Here is a 21,202-nt window from a genome sequence, read left to right as displayed (position 1 = left end):
TATGTTATTTAACAAAAAACATTTTTCCAATTAAAAAATCAATATTATTTTATTAAAAAAACAATGTAAATCCAGAAAAAAAATGTTCTAAAGTCTTAACTTTAATTAACATTTTATTAAAAATTACGTATAAGAGTTCGTTTAATTATTTAAAAATTATTAGAAAAAGAGAAGGGTCAAAGAACCCGTGTACGATATTTGACCCTGAAAGGTAGAAATGGAGTTACGAAGGACTATCATTTCATTGATGTAAACCGTGCACTACAACTTGGAATTCTCATCGTAATATCGATCACTCGTAAAATAATCCGATAAGAAAGTTTGTTGGCATTCGGTGGGCAATTTGAAATTCGAAAACTCGATAAATCGTCGTCCTATTCCCTCGTCTCCAATCCCTCTCTTTCTCTCAATGCAGTCTCTCGGCCGGTGCATGCCGACTCGGCATATGGAGGAAAGGAGTACTGCAATGCAGTCGCCCGCCGTGCCGTGAGCATGTATTCAGGTATAGCCAGACACGAGAATCAGACTTAACACGAGAACGAACACGGCACTAGACAGCCCGTGCAATGACGATAGCAAAATCGAAATTGGAAATAATTGATTATAAGATATAATGATTTTTCTTTTATTTTAACTTATATATTGATATTTACATCAAAAGCAATTAAAAAATGAATTTTTCTTTTTAATATTACTATTAGTAAAAAGTTATTTTTAATTCATTCCCTCACCTCAAATATTTTATTTATTATAATTGCTGCGATAACGAAATTATTTCTCTCCGCACAGTTTACGATTCTTGAACGAATTTAATATAACACTCATGACACGTGTAGCTTAACGTTGTGAAAGGTCGCGTGTGTGTTTGGTTTAAATTTACGCCGCTGAGGCTTAGCAAAATCAAATGCCGACTGTTTTCAAAGCTCTTGATCCTATATATGTATATACATATCGTATACATATATATATATATATACATATATGAGGGAAAGAGAAAGAGAGAGAGAGAAAGACGAACATATGTACGAAAACCTTGGAAAGTCGGAAAGAAGCATCCTTGAGCAAGCTCGAAGCGATTCGCGATGATCCTCGATGCCGACCCGCGGGCTACAACTCCCCCGTGATAAGACATGACTTAAATCTACAATCCCTCAGCCCACCCTCCTTACGACCCTCCAGCGACGTCGACGCGCACGTATGCACTTGGACATGCATGGCGCGGACGCAATCGTGTCCAAAATGCGCGGAATCCACGACAAAAATTTAAAATTAATGTCGTTGCTTTTGGCTGACATAATAACAACTTCTCCGTTGTACTTTGCGTGTTTAACACATTTTTCTTAGAAATTTAAAATATATTCCTACAATTTTATTAAACTCTTTCGACAAAAATTAAATTAACAATTAATTATTACCTGTGACTTATAAAAAATACAAGCTACCATAAATTTATTCATGCATTATTAAAAATTATTAAAGAAATTAAAATGTTACTTAAAATATTACGCGTTCTATTAAAAAAAAACAAAAAAAAAATTACATTATTAATTACATTATACGATTTTATATAGTAAAGAAATCTTTGCTAAAATAAAATCATAAATTCTTCACCGAGTAAACCTCACTGTGATGCAATTATAAATTACAATACGGATTTGCCAACTGTATTACGTAAGGGATTATTCTAATTTCATCGGTGTCGTACTCGAAAGTCTATTGTCGAAAATCGTCATTCACCGCGGACGAAAAGGGAGGGTTGAAATGGGGCGCGAGGGAGCGCATAAACGGCTAGATTCGACGCTGCACATAGGCCGCGGATACGTGCACTATCGGGATCCTGCAGTGCAGCTGCTCGACGACGGGTCGCTTGTGCGGTAACGTAGGTGGCCGACGTAGATAACTCGGGGCGACCGGTAATGCGCCTGCACACACACGGTTAGGGCTAAGGGCCCCCCCAATAGAGGCCGACGACAATCGCCCTCTCTGCGGCGCCCAACGGCTGCCAGATATCGCCCGTCGTATAATATCGCTCACCCTCCCCCCTTTACCCTCCCCTGCCACCCTCGCGGCACGGCACGCCGAACACCGAATAGTGGTAGAATGGCAGAATAGCATAACGCAGAAATGAACTTACCAAATGCAAAGCTGTTCGGTTACAATTAATCACGTTGCTTGTAACAGATCAATCCTAAGAGCAGACGCACTCGATAATTGGATATTAACTCTACTATCTAACTTTGTTATCTATTAAGTCTTCGCTCAAATCTAGTCGCGCAAATCGCCGAATGTAGTTAATATATAATTAAACGTAATTGAGAACGGAATCCGTGTAGTGAATAATGTATAAAAAATTTAGATACTAAACTACTGAACTGTGTATAGAGTTATAATGCTCGTTTTATACACAACGGTAACGTGACTAAGCACTTGATGTTGCTCGTGTCAATGGCCTGCTACTCGCAATAAACGCATATATCTTCGCGTGATACCCCGACTTCTCGTTTAAAATTCTAAACAAAAAATAATTCTTTTTGAACTTCCTTTTATCAGCTCATTGAATTATAAAATATCTTTACTTTGTTTCGTTTAATATATCGAAACCAAATGTGTTACTCACAGCGACGTTTACCGGAATTGCAAATTGTAACAGAATTAAAATAATAATTAATTCAATAGTTATAAGATTAATGTTTATAGTGCTCGTATTAATAAAGCACACTTTAATTTACTAGAGTGTTTGTTTGGCACACGCTTGAAAATAGCAGCAGTATAGCACGCGTAAGAACACGCCTAACCACTGTGTAAACTGCATACCGCGATAATTTTGCTTGGAGGCCGTATAATTTGCTTTATGCGCAATATCGTCCTGTCATGACTTCGCGCTTGATGGCGTTCACACGGTAATAACCAGTGGCGTGCGTTGCACTCACGCCGCTAATGCTGCTTATTCGTCGAGCTAATTCTCGATTTTCTGCCAATATTTTATAAGCGACGGCAAAATTTCAATACGACTCGGCCCTAAAACACGATCGCGGACAATTGCGAGACGTACGTGACTTTACGTATTATAATATTTTAACCGGCATTACAAATTCAATTATTATTAATTTCGAAAGATCAGGCCACGAAATCAAATTAAATTAAATTTAAATTAAATTACTGAATAGTTTGAACGGCGCGAGACACATGTGATTTCGAATTTGTTGTCGAATCCAGCATGCGGTCCATCCTTATATTGCGCAGACAGCAATAAAATGAACCGCGAATAAATACTAATCTCGCGAAGGTTCACACAACTGTTTAACCGCAAAACCGTACGCATATAATTCTCAATTTTGTGAATATGTCTGCGGCTTTCCCCTCTCACCGCATTCTCGGAAAGTCACAACCCCCGTGGAATTTACACCCCCGAGCCGTTTACCGATTCCAGAATCAACCGTCGACGAGACCTCCGCCGCTCGCGAAAATAGTGAAAAATGGCCGTAGCACAATGGCATTCCCGTAACAAAATGAGAACTCTGGCAATTCGGCTTGCATTATGGTGAGCATCAATTGTGCCGACCTCACGCGAGATGAATGTTTAGCACCGCGGCGGGCATCTTCGTCTTTCGGTTGAACTTTAAACCGAGATATAAAAAACGAGGCTAGAACGCAAGAGAAATTTAAATCTCACGTCACTAAAACCGAATACAAAATTATGTATAAAATCGCGTACTTTATCGAGACGTATTAATGTTTTAAAATACATTTAAATATTTTAAAAATAATAATTTAATTCTTTTTTTTTTACTTGTGCCAATATTTCTATAATTTTGCTTTCTCCAACATTTACGTTTAACCTCCTTTTATATTAAGATTCTTATCTTTTTTTTTTTTTTTTTCAAGACTTTTAGTTGCGCAAAGCTAAAAAAACACACAAAATTAACTTAATTTATCGGACTACTTTCGACATTAAAAAAATTTACGCTTTCTGAGAATTCTACAATGCATTCGGATCTTTATCAACTTCTCGCGTTCCATCAAAATGTCTATACACATTTCAGTAGCTGTGCTATATACAAAAGTAAACTCTCTCTCTCCTGCACCGCGGGAAGTGGAGTAGGTCGGTATTTTCGGGATGAAGTTACGCAAGAGCCGCGTCAGACGTTCCCGCTAACGCTGAATGGTGTATGCATCTCAAGGCCGCGTAAATCTCGATGGCGAAGGCGCAGGTGTATATACCGTTCGCGGGACACATACATAGCCGCACTTGCGAATCAATAGGAAAGTTGGCACGTACACGACACCGCGCGCGTGCAAACGCGAGCGCGCGCGCACACGCAAGTACTCTCGCGTTCTTAAGCACCTATTTATGTCACGAGTACTCGCGTGCATCCCATATCGGCTTTTCTATTTTCGACGTCTCCCTAGCGCGCGGCACCCTCGAGCGATCGAATGTCAAGGTCGTCACGGGGGGTAATTATCCTGTCCACGTTGGCGGGACGAGCAATTCGCATTCCGTTCTTATCTGAAAATCTCGCGGCGAAACACGTGTAACTTCCGTCAAAAGCGTCACCGGATGAGGCCGACGAGGGGAACTACGACCTAGATACGATATTTAATAACGAAATGCAGAGATAAGCGGGTATAATCGATTTCCTGCGGGTTAAGCTCGCGTTTGTGCGACCGGCGGTAAAATGATTGACATCCACTACTTACAATTAGTAGGTAACGCTCGGAGGCATCGTACGTCAACGTTACGTCGGTGATTATAAATTAATACATTGAGAATAACTGTGGTGCGCACTGTGTTTGACGCGTGAATAATTTTGCGAAAATGTTAGCTGTTACTCGAAAATTTCGCATATGAACGAATTATACGGTGAATTTAAAACAGCCTAACGCAGATTACATAAATATTTATTACCGTAAAACTCCCTAAGCGTACCTAAAGTTCAGAAAGTTTTATCTTCAAAAACTCTGTAAGGGGATTATAAGCATGTGTACCTTCGACTAAAGCAGATTTTTGTCCAATAAGGATCCTGATATATTTAGAAATTTACTTTTTATTAGAACCGCGAGATTGTGCTCTCGCTATACGAGCACATAAACTTATGTAAAATCTGTTCTATTAACCTATAATTTGAAATAATATAAATAAACGTGTCTCTTTTTTTAAATTATTATTATAAAATACAAAAATCCTATAATCTGTTTTGTTTTATCTTTTTTTAATTTATAATCAATTTTATTTTTATATTTAAATCGATAAATGCTCGTTTTTTTAATTAATCAAACTCTATTTAATTTTTTTTTTCCTTACTACTTTCTGCCAGTTAATCCGAGATATTCCTTTCCTGCAACCACATCATTAATTCATTTAAGCAAAACACTTACAAGTTTTTGCAAAACTAGGTCGCTGATTAAACGTTATCGCCGTGAACCATGCGCAAGTTCATCATAATACATGTAAGCTTTATTCATACACACGCATACACGGACTCTATTTGGAATATTCTATTTTGTATTGTGCATAGGTCAAGCACATAAATGCTCGATCGCATGCATTCAAAGCTGCAAATCTGCTTATCAAACAGTCGCACCGAGAATTTCCCATCGCAATACACCGCACTGCAGTATCGTAAATAACACAATCGGAAGAACGAAAAAAGAAATACATACGATTACGAGATATGTCATGCATGATGTATAAGACAGATTGTTCTACGTGTTGATTTTTCAGATAACTTGTACCATCAATTCTGCACTTGAAAAAAAATCTCTGTTTAATTTAAATTATATATAGCACGTATTCCAAACCGTTCGCTTCAACTTTGGCGTGTACAAAATAATAATAATAATGATAATAATATTACATAAATATTTTAACGTAAATTAAATTTTTATGCAAATCTGAAATTAATTTGATGTAAAATTAACGTATCAGTTTACGATAAAATAGACTAAGAAAAATATGAATTGTAAATTCAGTGCAATATTAATTATTGGTTGCATTTATTGTACTAAAAAAAAAAAAAAAAGAAATTAGCTTCGAAATATTCTTTGTTCTTTATTTTGATGGTAATTGAGAATTTATCTGAAAGCAACAGCGTATAAACGGGGTAAAAATCGATCGGCCAAACATTTGCTTTTCGTTCACCAAGACCAACGCGTACTCTTTGCGGCAGTGAAAAATGCAGTCGTGTCTGCCGTACGAAAAATCGAACGTTCTCTCCCTCCCCGTAGGGCATGCAGCGCAATTCGAACGATGCAACTCGTGCGGGAGATGCACTCACCGCTAAACGTTAGCCGTCAGCCGTTTCGCAAGCGCGATAAATCCCGCCGTGCCGCCTCGGTTCGCTATTCTCTCCTGGCGGGTTTCTCGACGACGGCCTGAGCGTTAGTATCGGCGTCGCTGCTCCGGAATAAAGTATCCAATAGAATCGCTAATCCGCCAGCAAACACGCCCGATATTGGGCCACCTGTTTGCTCCGACCGCAATGTTTGCGCTGGGCGCCGAGACCCGATCGGTGAACCGATATTTTTCCGCCGCGCGCCTCTGTAATATACACCGAATCCGTAAGCTGAGGAAATATGAGAGGAGCAGGACCCTCGATACTTGAAATTTGCGTGGACAAGAGCTAACATTGAAATTGAACTGCGCAATGAAAGCAATAAAAATTACTGATACGGATTCGGAGTAGTTTTCGTAATACGATACGTTTACGATACGTTTACGATACGATGAATGTAATAAAAGTATAGCGCATATAAAAACGTAATGTGTAATAAAATATTTATTTCCTGCCTACACTAATGCAACAAAATTTTATAAAATAAACTTTTCGTTAGATTTTAACTTTTAGGACTTTGTTAGCAACTTAAAAATTCAAATTATTAATCAATAAAGCTTGGCACATACCGATTAAAATAGAAAATTAAATTTTAATATTTACTATATTCTCGATCAAAAATTTTGAAGTTTAAAATTTTGTTTACTCACTAAAATTTAATTTCTATAAAAAACACTAAAATATGTAAAAAAATAAAAAAATCTACTATTCATTATGTGTACCCTTTCTCTATTGATCTATCTTCTCCAATGCTATAACTACCGCGATGATATATTAAAAAAAAAAAAAAATAAGAAAAAAAAGACTTTCCTGCATCTTTATCATTCGTGTGATTGCAGCGAATGCAATGTTTCCTTTCAATTGCGTCCGCGATTGCAATCGGAGTAACTGGAAGTACTTCGTGAAACGAGCCGGATTTAGTCATAACGAGCGACAGTACTTGACATTGGTTCGATCGATTCCTCCGCCGAGGAAATAGAACGATGAGATTTATCGTCCCGTTCCCCCCCGCCAGCCCTTCTCGCCGATCTACGCCGCGTTCTCCAAGTAGGTGGGCTTATACGGTGATGTATACTGTTATCCAACTGCACCGGGCAGTGATAATCCATCCGGGTGTCTCGCGCAGCCTCTTCTATTGTTCCGAGTTAATTAAATTACGGATTACCGCGGAGACGGAATTATTTTCCCCACCCTTCCTGCCTCCCTTCGCAGATTTTCAACCCCCTTTTCGATCGCGAGAGGTGGCCGGATTTTCGCGCCTTTCGTGATTTTTTAATTTATTCCGGCACCGTCGTCGAGAGAGCGACGGACTCCGCGAGATAAGGTCACGTTAATCGCGTTCGAATGAGAATTTATCTGGCCAATTATATCGCCGCCGCATTTGGAAATAAGTTCTTAAGAATAAAGTTCCCGAAGGAAACCCGAAAGAAATGCGAAAGTTTCTCCATTCTCTCTCGTCTATCGTCTGCATTTTTCTTGGTACAAAAATAAAAAAAAAATTTTTTTTTTAATGCGAATTAGCCAAGATTTAATAAAAAAAAAAGCGTGCATTTTTCGCGTTTTAATTTTACGCGATATTATACGCTCGCAGCCGAAGATTATGACGGGTCGAGAACTTAACAGCGCATCGGGGAATCGCAATATCGTAATGTACGAATCGCGTAGCGCGCGTGAACGCTACATGGAAAGGATCTCAAACGCGCGGTCGCACACACGTGACGTACGTACAGGATGCGCATGGTGCAGATAAAGTGTGGCAGTGATGAGGGACGCGCAGAGGATTGAGCTGACATTACGTTCGTCCCCATCGAATCCGGACAACGGTGTGCGTTCGACAGTCGATCTTTTGATCGATCGCCCATGGAAACGCGAACGTTTAATCCAGCAGCAAGCAATTCCCGCTGACAACATTCGTGTCGTCCGTTCTCTCGAGCGAGAAACAAATATCTCCGTCAGCTTTTGTGGCCCCCGTCGATACGTGCAGAGAATGTTACCGCGTTTCTATTTGCGAATATAAAAACGGGGAAGATAAAATAGTCGGTAAGAGCCGCGAAAAGTTTCCACATATTAATACGCCGAGCTTGACCCAACACCACCACACGTTCCGTCAGATTTCAACGCGGAAGTAAAAGAGAAATAAAAGACGAACGAACGAACGAACGAGCCGTCGTAAATTTTTAATATTATTTAACACTTTTAATTAGTTTCGATTTGATAAACATTACTAATTGGTATCGCATAGTTTTAATTAACAGCGCCGAATATTTTCAATGAACTGCCCGCGGCAATAGTAATTGCTCAGATTGATCAAGCTGATTTATACCTTTCTTGCTTTTAATTGCTACCGCGGCGCGAGAAATGCTACAGAGTGATAATTAAAATGCAACGATTAAGAGCCGGGAATGCGCCATTACTGGGGAAAACTGCGAGAACCACTTCCGGTCGCTTCGAGAATACAACCGCTTTCATCGGACGAAGAGTGCTCATGCATTGTTGTTGAGCGTATCCGCGATGCAAATCACGCCTCGTTATTCTCTCGGCGAGAACTGTCGTGCCGAAAAAAATAATAAATTGAAAAAGTAACGATCGTTAAAAGGAAAAAGGAATTGTGCGGATAAAATTTTAACCTGCAGTGGCTGCAAACTGATAATTTTTACACGGCGAATTGTACTTAACAATGTTATTTTACGATTAGATTTAATTGCACTTCAGCAAATCTTATTTTTGTATACGATAATAAATATGAAAATTAATCGCAAATGCGAATAATAAATTTTACCCTAAGCCACGAATAGGCTTTTATATAAAATTTAACTACGTAAATTGAAATAATCGATAAATTAGTCGAGAATAATTCTGGTTGAATGGAAAGGTCTCACGCGACTTATGCTTTACAGCGATAACCCTATTGTTATGTTCGGACGTTATGTCAGACGTTAGAATGTTGCGTGGGACGTGAACTCCGAGGTTCACATGTGAGATTGTACGAGCAGGCAATAGCAGCAATAAGCAATATGTCCACTGTTGAGCCTAGTCCTGATTAGTCCTTTGTCACTCGAGACCAATATTGACAGAGTACAGTCTCCCTCTCGCATCAGTAATACACCCATATAACCATACCGACATTACATTGGCGGTCGCGATAAAACAGAGAATCCGATCACGTTGCATTAACCTATTTAAAGGTTTTCCACGCAAGGAAAAAAAAAAATTTGTAATATAAATTAGAAATTATTAAAAAAAATTATCGACTTCTAAAGTTCTTCTACTTTATCGCGTCGAGCCAAATTGAGTTAAACTGATGTATCGCGAGACGCTAAATTACTCGTTAATTATTATTCTTTTGTTGTTACCACTAAAGTCATTGGAATTTAGACTTAGCGATTATACATAATACTCGAAATAATATCAAAGAACCACATTCGTGTCTCTCGGAGTATGTCTTATGCAAACCTCGGTATTATGGTATCTACTTCCACTCTATGCACCTTTCAGTTGGTCGGGTTCCTTCTCAGTATTTGCAAACTCAAATGCTCTGTGGTTCGAATATACTTGGTTCCTATTTGTGCGGAAATTCTCCATAAAATCTCGCCATATCTACGTATCGCCCGAGCATCTACTCCGGTATGTTATACTCTCTGGTAATCGTCGCATTCGACGTCGACCGCCACAATTTTACACGTACTTCGATTCGCAAGTATGTTAATGCGCGTGCACGTAACGCGCGAAACTGCGCAAAAATGCTTTAACAAATCTAAATGACTTTCGTAGATTTTAGTAAACAATGGCGGAAAAAAATTGGGTCAGTTTAGCAATATACAGCCCGCCCAAATCGATATAGTGTTTGATAGCTAAAAAAAATATGACATTTTCACGGTGTCTTAAACGAACTGCGCGCCAGCGGTGGAATTTTATTGTTTGATGGAATTTTGAATCAACTTTTTTTTATAACAGAAATTTTATTTGCTCACTCTTGATTTTCAGTTTCTAACAAGTAAAATTAAATATTTTTAAATTTAAGTGCAGTAAAGTTATTAAATTACGTACTTTCTAAAAATAGATCTTCTAATATTTGACAAAAGATTATATTAATTATTTAATTTCTTTTCATATAAAATAAAGACTTCATATAAAAAAAACTAATAAATATTTCATAATAAAACTAGTAAAAGTTTTTTCCTTTCGATATTAGAAAATTATTACGCAATTATTTCTGTTATAATTTAGAATAGAGAGAAATATATTTATTTTTTTAGCAACGAAGTTTTATATTCGACTCATTGAATGTATTTTTTTTTTATTTTTAACTTCTAGACCAGTAAGCGAAAATAATTAATTTTCTTACTATGTCATTAATTTCTAGCAGTCTCTTTTATTTTGTATACGTCATTAAATTTCTCACCCTCTTTGTTATACGAAACGTTTTCCAACGAAATGGAACACATGAAATCAAAGCGAGATGCAATCGCTATTGCACAACGTCACACTAAGGTATGGATGTTGAATGCTCTTCGAGACATAACTGTAACTATATGTGTGTTGCTGAACATATACGCACACACGTGTCACACGATTTCGACATGGTCACCGAGCCAAGAGTTTCTGCCACTCGTTTTTTGCGAGCAAGAAGTAGAAAGCGAAAAAGGTGGAGAAAGAACGTGGGGTAACGCTTCGGAAATCAGTTCTCCGTACATATCGGGTATCTTGAATAAAATTTCAGCGACCCAGTCCTTCAAATATTATATTTAAATAGAAAGATTTCGTTCGTTTAAAGATAAAAAGTGTTATATTTATCTCGAGTTACATAAAACTTGTATTCAAATTAAGATTTTAATTAATCCAATTTACCACTCGGTCTTTTATAATTTCAATCCAAGCAAAGTCTAATTTTGATGTACGTTATAATTAAACTAAGTTGAAATAAATCGGAAAGAAAAAAAAAAATATATATTCACGTTTATTTAAAAACTCAATTTCAGAAGAAAGATTTGTTTTGATATGAGATTTGTTTAGGGTCACCCTATACATATACGCGGTTGCAATTCCCGAAGGAAGATACCGGGATTTAAGGGACATGAGGTTCCGGCTGATTTCAGGGTGGTGCACACATCAGATTTAATAATTTAATTTCCGAGGGTGCGCTTAAAGAAGATCTGCGCGTATTCCCGAAGGCATCGCGTGATGAATATGCTGATGCGGCATATATAATCATTTTTCAACGGTGAAATAAAATCATACATTCAGGTCCTTCACCGAATCTTTTTCTCGAAAGCAACGGGATGGACAGCGAAGAAGCTGGGTACGGGGTGGAAGGGGGTAGGGGCCGAACCCTGATACCACCGCGAAAGGCGGTATGTTGGGACGCCAAACCTTAGCAATCTCACGCCGCTGCCCTCCTTTTATTTTACCTACTCTTTTTATTTCAGCTATCCCTTTTATTTCGCCCTCGACCGGATATCCCAAGAAATAGGTTTTCCGAGAAGTGGAAAGCGAGCTGGTTTTCCCCCCAGGAACGGCAAAGTATGAAATAGTAAAGAGATGCAGTCACCGTCGCAAAACGTCAGTCGGATATTGGGGTCGAGATTACTCGGCGAACGTGTGGTACACGTGCAGAACGCATACGTGCATGTGCGTGTACTGCCGCTTTCAGATCCTGTATGTTATATAGGGATGTATTAGTGGATTTTCGAAGTATGAAAGTTTGATAGCTCCCGAACGTTTTCGATAGTTTCATCGCGCGGTTCGGCCTCATCTTTGGCGATCATCCAACCGGAACTGGTTGTTTTATTTGCGCCAACTGCCGGACTAAAAATTTTAAAACTTGCTGCATCCGCGGGATTCTCAAATAACACGGATTGTGAAAATTCTTGAATATCCACATTGTCAAGCTCTTTTAAGCGGTATAATTATTTTTACAAAATTACTTTTCTATGCTGCCGCGATAAAAAAATGATTTAACTCACAGTGTTTTTTATATTACGCGTAATCGAGTTTACATTTTTTATTTAATTCGTGTAAATATTAAAATTTTTGAACTGAAACTTCTTATAATGCAAAACTTTTGACTTTCTATGATTTGCGAGGTGCTTGAACTGTAAAGTTTACATCCCAAAGTTATACGGGCGTTCTAAAATCAACATTGCTTCACATTCTAAAATTGGCAAACTAATAAATATTCAAGAATTCTAGAATAGCCGAGTCATCACTCTTATCCTCAGAAAATTTGACGATTTGTCAGGTTTCACAAATGAAAATTATGAATCTGAATTTTTCTGAATTGCAAAAATGTTAAAGATTGAGAACAAATTGAGTCATCGTAACTGATGTTTCATAATCGTAATTATTTTGAAACAATTAATCAGAAGTAAAAAACACAAGCTAAATAAAATCTAATCCAAAAGGAAATGTACTTGTACGCCTAAGCATTTCAACGTCCTACTTCAAAATATTTAAAATCTTGGAAAAATATCATTTCTACAAAATTATACAGACGTATAAGATCAGATATAATGCGCGAAACCTTAGCCGAGGTTATGACTACAGACAGGAATCTACGACCGATCGATGACCTGTCGCCTGCATAACATTAAATATATATTACGAGACGATCGTTTACGTATTTATTCTTTAGCTTTCCACATTTTACTTGGATAACATTTCATGTAACTGAAAAGTCACGGCTACATTATCGAGCGTCTAGAACTACCGAAATAGAGTTACCTCGTAATTTCTACAACGGATTTGTATTACTATTCCGTTCTCACACAAGATAATGCTGTCTCAGAATGTCGTTATAGCTTCGGCGGTGCTGCATAAACTCTCTTACTACAGTTTGATATGAGTCTCCGTGAGTGATATGAGTATCATGAAAGCGGTGTAAGTCCAATTTCGAGGAACTTGTTGAAATCGATATATCGCACGGGTTTATATCCCGTTTCTCATTGAAATGCATAATGTTTCAAAACTAAACTTACACCACTTTCCAAATAAGCGGATCGCATTATGTTAATACTGTTTGCTGAGCCCCGCAACTTTTTGTCAAGTGATAAACTTAAAAATTGCTAAACTTTTAAATCAAAATTCATATATTTCTCTGATTAACACGCGGAAACTAAATATCCATGTCTTATAAGTTGAAATATAATTGGAAATATACGTCAGGGAATTAAAATGCGCATGGAAGCCTGTTACTTTTAAGTGACCTGCGTGTATGTTTGGGTACATTAAAGTCTTCCCAAAATTCAATTTATAAGAAGCGCCGGTAAAGCCACTCGTGACGAGGTAATATGACTCAGATAGAATTTCTCGAGCGAACTTTAGACGAATACAAAACAGAGGTTTAACTTAGTCGAGAAGGTAGACTTTAAAATACGGATCACGGTAAAAGTAAAAATTGCAAATTCGGAAACCATGGCTTATATATTATCACGCGTGAATTATTCCTTTTTTTTTTTTTTTTTTTTTTTTTTTTTTTTTTGCCAAATATGAATAAAACATTTTTTAATGAAATGTATTAATTTATTTATAAAGAAATAATAAAGAAAACTAATTTATCATACCATGTTTAGATATTATAATTTGAAGTAATACCGTAAATAAGTACTACTACTGCTATTATATTTCCCGTTTTTTTTTTGTTACTTATACGATAAGAAATGATATATCTTGAAATTATATATCGCAGTAATTTACAAAAATATTGGTGTGACTTATAATTACAATGATATCACACAATGTAATTTATCTTCATTACTGCCATTGTATTTAACAAATTTATTACAATGCATTCTGTTTTGTATTTCTTACACCTTTCCAACACATTAATTATATGAAGAAAATTTTAATTTATAAAAAATTGAATTTATACTAGTAAACAAATAATTATTTGATTATTACGGCACTCTAATAAATTTTTTTTTGGAGAAGACGATAATGTAGATGCACTAGCGAGAGTTAAATATACAAGATAAAAATTGCTTTGTGCAATATTGAGAATTCATCGTTGTCCGGCGCACTTCAAACAGTTGCGCCATTATTGGATTTTTCTAATTGAGAAATCTAGATGAAAACCGCATTGCACCGAAAAATAAAGCAACTAAAACTTTATGTAACGTGTCGTCATTGTCTGTCGTAGTGTCAACAATACCGTGAGTTCTTAATAAATGTTGTCTCTATACTTAAAAGTGATTTTAAATCTCAGAGAAACGAAAACTCTTGGAATAAATTAATTAAAAGACAAAAAAAAAATGTAAAAAAAGATATAAAAGCAGTTGGCATTCCCAGATTTCAGATTAATTACACGTGTTTTATAATATACATATACGTATATGATATCAAATTTGAGAATTTGTGATTTTGCATACCACACATATTACACGCGGTATTGATTATTCTAATAATTAATTAATAAATATTTACAATATAATGTCGGCAAAACACGTTGCATCGTGTCGACTTCGTAATTAGATATAAACGTTTGTAATTAGACTTGGGTGTATATGAATTTATTTCTTTTTATCCGGGCGATATTCCAAGTAACCGGAGATGTTTCTAAAAATTTCACGTCCAGGCTCGCGAGACATTCTGACGTGTGACGCAATTCGGCCAGATACGCGCCGGGCGTTTTCATAGCGAAGAGAATTCGTGCGCCTCGTGAAAATCCTATTCTGCGGACGTGATCACGCGCCGGAATCCGCTACGTGCGCGATACGAAACGCGGCTACTCACGCGATGCATGCGACTGCACGCATTCATACGCGATTATGGCCACGCAATTCCGCCAGCTGCAGCCGGACAAATTAGAACGCACCGATACGCGACCGCGGGTACTCCGGATCGCGATTACGCGCGTTCCGCGCGTACGCAATTGTCTGCCGAATTAACCCTCGAAATGTCCCATATATATAATTACAGCGTGCGAAGCTTTTCTTAAATACACTCCGTATCCTTAAATCGTTCGAAAAAGGCAAAATAAATACATAAATCGCGTATAAATTTAAGGAAATTTTTTTTATTTTTGAGCAAAGGGCGATTTATTAATTTTTGAAATATTAATATTGATAGAGAACAATACGTTTCGCGGTTTTGATTAAAATCATGAGCTTCGACGGTCTCGAAATATTTCAGATATTTATCGAGCAGAATTATTGTCGATTCTCCGCAGATCCCATCGTAAATTAAAATTACCACATACAAGAGTTCCGATTAAACGCGGATTTGAGCGTACTTGTGTAATAGAAAATAAACACTAAAACGTTGTTTTAAAATTTATTAAAATAGGGAATATTATTAAAAAAATTTTAATAATTACTATTACATTTTTGCAAATAATATTCTTTACCCCAAAACGCATTATACAAAAACATGCGACTCACCGGTCGATGCGCAGCAGCAGAGTTGACGATACAGCAGGTGACTGTAACATAAAATTAAAAAAACATTAATTGTAGAGATGCTAAATATACATTCACTGTTAAAAAAAATATTACGCGTTTTTGATTAATTCTTTAATTAAAAAAAATGTATAAATAAAGTTATCTGTTAAAGAAATTACAAAGCTAACGATTTTATGTAATTAAAAATTATTACTCACCTAAAAGATGCTCTGCCGATGCATGTTGCCTTCCTTGGGCCTCCTCATCCTCTCAGTTGGGACGTGTAGTCATCATTCCGCGTATTAGAAACTCGCGAACGCGCCCGAATAATTTACTTAATACTTTCGTTTGTAACTGTCCAACACTCGCGATTATAAAGTTTAATTAGCAAAATCCGCCCGAATACTATTGCTCGGCAACCCGAAAACGGCCCGACGAACCGGCCGCGGTTCGAATTTATTATTTTAGGCGTGCGGCACTTGATTTCTCCTTCGGATTTTTATCTAAGCAGAACTCTTGGTTCGCTCAGATAAAAATCCAAAAAAGTGTTGAGCTGTAAGTATATCAAGTTAAATTACATACGGTTGTATGTAATTTAGATTGATATAATTAAATTAGAATTAGTTGTACAAGATATTATACACAATTCAGGAGGCGAGGTATTTTTATTTTTTATTTAAACGTTTATAATTTATGTTAAATTTAATTACCTATCATGTACTATTCGCGTTAAGTATTATTTTAATGTATTAAATATTTTTTTATTATTTTATTAATGCTATTTTTCCGCGAGCATCATAATTTTTCCCACCCGAATGGCTTACATTAGAAAAAAACGTAAGGCATGCGACTCACCAGGCACCGGAGTTTAGATTCTGCAACATACAAAAGAAATTTTTATTATAGAAATGTTTGTAATAGTTACACTGTTTAAAAAAATATTATTAACGTTTTTAATTAAATTTCAAATTAAATGAATAAAAATAAAATAATTTCTAACCAAAAGACAAAGTTAATAATGCTGTGTAATAAGAAAGTAATATTTACCTTGGGGTTGCTCCGACGACGCAAGATACCTTTCCGAGGCCTCCTCCTCCTCTCAGAATGTAGAATGGGCCTCTTCCTCTCAGGTTGGATGTTAGGTTTTCTGGATCTTTACATGAAACAGAACCAAAAGTTTGCTCAATTAATTCTTGTATATATTTTATTTTTATCTATATTTTATAATTATTAATACATAATTAAATATGTCAATATAAAAATGTAATTATACGTACCATCCGCGTATAAAATATTCCACGCGAATTAAGATCCGCTGGCTACGTTGTGTGGCATATGTATATCGTGCGATCGCAAGGAAATGGTTGAATGCTGCGTTCGCTAGTTATTGGCGACAGAAACACGTCCTCTTCTCCTCTGGATCTTCACCTGAAACATTACAAAGTTTTGTTTAATTAATTAAATGTAGGAATACAAAAATATAATCGTACGCACCATCTGCGTATAAAATATTCCGCGCGTATTAAGACCCGCTAGCTGCATCATTGGCAATGTCGTTGGACATCGTGCCAGCGCGAGAAAACAGGTGGGCACTGCGCGCGCGAATCCTGTTCACCACCGAGACGATTGTAGATCACGCACGCAGTTGTCGTAGGTCCCGTTTGACCTACTTTCCGTCTCCCCTTGCTCCGACTACCGCACGACGGTCTGAAGGTCGATCATCTTGTGTCTGGCGATCCCCTTGCCCCGCGCGCGCGAGCCCCGACTTCCCCCCGCACCGCGCGAGACATGGCCCATACTCCCGATTCCTCGTCATCGCTCGCTCGCTCCGCAGATCTTTAAACTCGAGTACGTCGCGATCTTGTGTCTCGCGATCCCCTTGCCCCGCGCGCGCGAGCCCCGACTTCCCCCCGCACCGCGCGAGACATGGCCCATACTCCCGATTCCTCGTCATCGCTCGCTCGCTCCGCAGATCTTTAAACTCGAGTACGTCGCGATTCCCGTAGATAAGATCTTCGAGCGAACACTCCGAACGAGCTCCGACCGACCTGATCGACGATTCACTCTCTTTCTAACACTGATTGTACAGCCGGCCGCGTCGCGAATTTTCCAAGATCGGCAGCGTTTACATTTATCGTCGATCAGGTCACTTGGAGCTTGACCGAACTACGCAATTATTCACTCGCGACTACGTGACGGCCCGGGGACTCGAATGTAATATAGCACATATAAATGTGGATGAGACAAACCTCAAAAGACGGAGCGTCCAACGCAGAGATGTTACGTAGTCAGATCCCGGCAGGGGACTGATAGAAGGAACTGCAGCGAGTGGGAAGACGGCCCAGCGCCGCGCATGCGGCTCTCACCGCTGGCGCTGTTCGCTGTACGTGCTTCATGCGTGCAAGTACATTACCCGTTCAGCGACTGAGAAATGCGGGAATAACAACAACGAGGTCGAGCGAGACATTGTTTATGTTCTTACTTTTCCATAGAGTTTCTATGCCGAATATTTTGTCGAACATTTTGACTATTATATCGACATTAAATTATACCGAATACTCAGTTGTGCGTATCAAGATGTTTTAAGTGGTGGTCACGTTGTACTTGCTGATTAGATTACGTACTTGTAGTTTACTTAATTAATTGAAAGAAATGAATATAATTAATATTTGAATGTATATAAACTGTACACTTAATGATGTAAATGTGATTAATGTGAATAATGAAGTCAAAGGTATTAAAATGACCAGATAAGATACATATCTTTAAAATTTATTATCAAAATTTATTAATTGTTAAACGGTTTTCTTTGAGAAAGAAATAAGAATAAATAGCACGTGCTTCATAATATTAAATATAATATATAGCAATACAGTCTCAATATAAATAATCATAATTAAAATTTAAAGATGCATTTAAATCAAGTTAAAACACTTTTTGGAAAATTTAAGTTCGTATCTTTTAAAGTAGAAATTGTTGCCAAATAACATCGTTGCTGATATCGCGATTGGACTTTGGCTCGATTGGGATCGAAGCTGGCACTACGAGCAATAATAAGTATCTAAATTGCTGGTAAGAAAGAAAGAAAAAAAAATAAAAAATAGGAAAAAGGACAAGGGTGGCGTGATAGCGGGAGCTTGATTAGGAGATCGCTCGGAGCAATCTCTGCCTCGCGGCCTTTTTTTACGCCGTGCAATTTTATTGTGTCTTAACGAGGTCGGGGACCTAACCCAGCTCGCGATCCACCCTATCTACGTTCATCGTACATCGCAGGCAATTTCGTTCCATCGGTTCTTCGTTCCTTCAATTCCGTCTCGAAGAGCTCGTTCATACTCCGGCGTAGCTCTTGGTCCAGACCGGCCGGTTCGTTTTTACTCAGAGGATCAAGATTCCACTCGCAAGACTTCTTGCAGAGTTAATCTTTCGGAATAAGTAGCAACATTGCCGTTGCTCGAGAACAAGTTTTTTCACGAAAAAGCAATGAATAATATATATACGTACGTGTAAAGCTCGTGTTAACAATAATTGTTTTTTAAATACTAATATTGCACACAGGTATACAGATGTAATAAAGGAATATGCAATACAATTATAATACTTGAAATTGGAGGGCAGTTAATAATATTAATCTGTAATATAAAGTGTTTTAAATATGATAAATCGAATAGCAGTATCGTGTAATAAATTCTAATTAATATACGTAAGTTAATTAATTAATCAGTAAATTAATTTATTTGTATGTTAAAATATCAAGTTATTTACCATAACATTGAAAATAATTCCATAATATTAATAGCATAAATTATTATCAAATCCGGAAATATCTATTAATTTAGTTTATCGAGAACCAATATAAATTATTGAATAAGCACTAAAAGATATACGTGAAAAAACGTATAATTTTTTACATACGTAATTACAAAAAAATTTCTTGATTGATATTTTTATTCTTAGTTTTACACAAGGTTTACACAAAATTATTATAAAAAAGAACTAAAGTACATGATTTAAATGGAACTTAAACCAAGTAATCTTTGCACAAAAATCTCTCTATTTTTAAACAAACGCGTTAAATTTGCGTTAAGTTTCATAGTGTGCATTTGCATGCTGAACAGAAAATCGCTAATCTAATCGAGTCAAAAAAAAAAAAAAAAAAAAAAAAAAAACAGACCTTACCGAGAGTAGCCTAAAAAGAGCTAATGCAGCTCATACGTTTTTCTTAATTACACAGTAGGCACATAATAATTACTCGGTAAACGTTCATTACGCGGCGAATGCCGAAAGGTCCTGTGGATGCACCTTACTCGACGCAGCGCAGAAATTTCGACGAGGTAATCGCTTGGAAGTGACAAAAGTCAACCGAGTCCATCATTCTCAGAGTAATCCATATGGGATTTCCGAGCCCACTATTGTATTATCTAGCCGGGCCGTATGTAATCCTAAGCGTACGACCTGCTTCCTCAATTTCCGAGAAATTCCGCTTAATACTCGGTCGTGGTAGCAAGCCTATAACAGATCTACCCAGTAAAACAATCTGTATGTTAAAGCAATTTGCAAAAGAATCTAGATGCACTTTTCAATTCCATTGAAACTTCACTTATTTGTATGAAAACGTATATGGGAAATTTACAACGTTCATAAATTAATTTTCCTAATTATAATTTGATTTTTACATATATTTTTAAAGAGTAAGTAAATATAGTTATATTACACTTTTTACGTGCTTATTAATATTGTAGGCGGTGGAAGCGAATAAAGCTCACTGATTGTACTGCTAGAAATTGACAATTTACGCACCGGTGACTTATATACGAGAAATGCAACTTCAATTGCATTTGCAATTTACGATCGTGACTCTCGCTCTTTTCGTCGAGCGTTTCTACGCATTGCGGATTTATCTTGCTAATTTTCCGCGCACGTATGGAAACTTAATGGGTTCCGTCGAGCCGGGGCTGCGCGTTCGAGCTTGCATTTCGGCGGGCTGATTATCTTCCAGATTAACGAGTTTTTCGAGGTCAGCGTAATTGCAGCAGGTGATGCGACTCACGTATGAGCCCGCCGAAACGGATAAAGATGACGATGAGGCGGTTCCTTAACGAAGGACAGGCTTTTTGCGAGTAATCGATTCCGCCTTTTTTCCACGCTTTGACACTCTTTTTTTATTTCTCGCCCGTTTCCTCCTCATTCAATTCTAATAAAAGTCTAAATAAAGTTATTCTCAAAGTAACAAAAAAAATTAATTTAAAATCATATAATTATATTAATTATACAATAAAAAGTAAAACAATGTGTGGTGACTCTATCACTGACAATGACTATATATCGTTTAATTCAATACTTTCGTCTTTCGTTGTATTTGTTAAATTAACGTCGACAATAAAATAAGTATTTCTGATAAATGAATATTTAACGTGCTTTGGACTAGACGAAATACAAATATAGCTGTATGACAGCGTAATGAGTACGAATTTATAAGCAATTTGAAACTAAAACGTT

General features: G+C 37.1%; 1 protein-coding gene and 1 long non-coding RNA gene across 9 annotated transcripts in view; one reads left to right on the top strand and one right to left on the bottom strand.

Moving 5' to 3' along the window:
• The window catches only part of LOC139103628 (uncharacterized), an 80,117-nt gene extending 62,073 nt beyond the window's left edge, over positions 1-18,044 (bottom strand). For 5 of the 6 annotated variants that reach the window (XR_011545924.1, XR_011545929.1, XR_011545928.1 and 2 more), the window contains exons 1-4: positions 17,956-18,044; positions 16,984-17,134; positions 16,754-16,859; positions 16,562-16,581 (exon numbers count right to left, since the gene is read on the bottom strand). This is a non-coding gene — a long non-coding RNA (uncharacterized lncRNA). The other variant, XR_011545925.1, reaches the window with a different exon arrangement.
• Positions 1-21,202, top strand: part of Gfrl (Glial cell line-derived neurotrophic family receptor-like) — a 223,754-nt gene that overhangs the window by 147,533 nt on the left and 55,019 nt on the right. The gene's annotated exons all lie outside the window — the stretch shown is intronic.

Source organism: Cardiocondyla obscurior, linkage group LG06, assembly GCF_019399895.1.
Source record: "Cardiocondyla obscurior isolate alpha-2009 linkage group LG06, Cobs3.1, whole genome shotgun sequence".
Taxonomy (NCBI): domain Eukaryota; kingdom Metazoa; phylum Arthropoda; class Insecta; order Hymenoptera; family Formicidae; genus Cardiocondyla; species Cardiocondyla obscurior.
The sequence above is the reverse complement of the archived record's forward strand: the minus strand, read 5'-3'. Positions and strand labels throughout refer to the sequence as shown.